A 1,217-nucleotide genomic window follows, 5' to 3' on the forward strand; every position below is an offset into this window, starting at 1 on the left:
CTAGAACTGAACTAGAACTGAACTAGAACTGAACTAGAACTGAACTAGAACTGAACTAGAACTGAACTAGAACTGAACTAGAACAAAACTAGAACTGAACTAGAACTACACAATGAAAACCCATTGGGATTTATTCATCACCAATAGATTTTTTTCCAATACTGTCTAAATTAGCTTTATAATATTTTTAAAAAATATTAATTAAAATCCCAAAAATATATTTTAACATATTTTTAAATATTTTGCCTTTAAGTCAATTTCCTAAATTTAAAATATCACATATTTTATTATTTTTAAATTATTTTGTCAACATGTTGCATTGGATTTTAACAGATGCTTTCATGCCATCAATTTCCCATTTAACATTTTAATATCAAATTTTTGTTAGTTCTAAACACACATGTGTGTGTTTGTTTATACATATATATTTGTTTGTATGTGAAAAGGCTTAAATAAATGTTAGCGTGTCAACATAATCTTTATCAATTTTTAAATGTTGGAAATTGATTTTTGATAGTGTGTCGTCACATGCAGACTTAGTAGTTTTTATTTTTTATTTTTGTTGTTTTAGTTTTACTTTCATCTAAATAACTATCACAAAAAAAACAACAAAAACAAACTCTTATACTCATATATTACATGCTATAATAGTCTAACTTAAAAATTTTGAAAAAAATTACGTTTTTCCTATTAAATTCATGTTTGGTCTACAGTTTGGATAATATGCAGGTCTATAGTCTTGATTATAAAACTTATATATAGTCTTGGTTATAGTGTAGTACCATATTTTGACTATAGACTAATCTATAATTATGACTAAAAGTTGATTACAGATTGATCTATAATGTTGATTACAGACTGATCTTGACTACAGCCTGATTAATATTATTGAATTCAGACTTATTTATAGTGTTGACTATGGACTAATCTATTCTTAACTACAAACTCATATTAGTGCTGATAATAAACAAATCTATAGTAATGAATATTGACTATTCTATAACCTCGGCTATAGACTGATCAATAGCATTGATTGTAGACAATTATAGTATAGAATTAACTAGAACAGAACTAAAACAGAACTAGAACTGTACTAGAACTGAACTAGTACTGAACTAGAACTGAACTAGAACTGAACTAGAACTGAACTAGAACTGAACTAGAACTGAACTAGAACTGAACTAGAACTGACCTAGAACTGAACTAGAACTGAACTA

General features: G+C 26.6%; 1 protein-coding gene across 1 annotated transcript in view; it reads right to left on the reverse strand.

The window, feature by feature from the left end:
- The window catches only part of LOC124419326 (probable G-protein coupled receptor 158), a gene marked incomplete at its 5' end in the record, with an annotated part of 11,377 nt that overhangs the window by 8,548 nt on the left and 1,612 nt on the right, over positions 1-1,217 (reverse strand). The gene's annotated exons all lie outside the window — the stretch shown is intronic.

This window comes from Lucilia cuprina, chromosome 2, assembly GCF_022045245.1.
Source record: "Lucilia cuprina isolate Lc7/37 chromosome 2, ASM2204524v1, whole genome shotgun sequence".
Classification (NCBI taxonomy): Eukaryota; Metazoa; Arthropoda; class Insecta; order Diptera; family Calliphoridae; genus Lucilia; species Lucilia cuprina.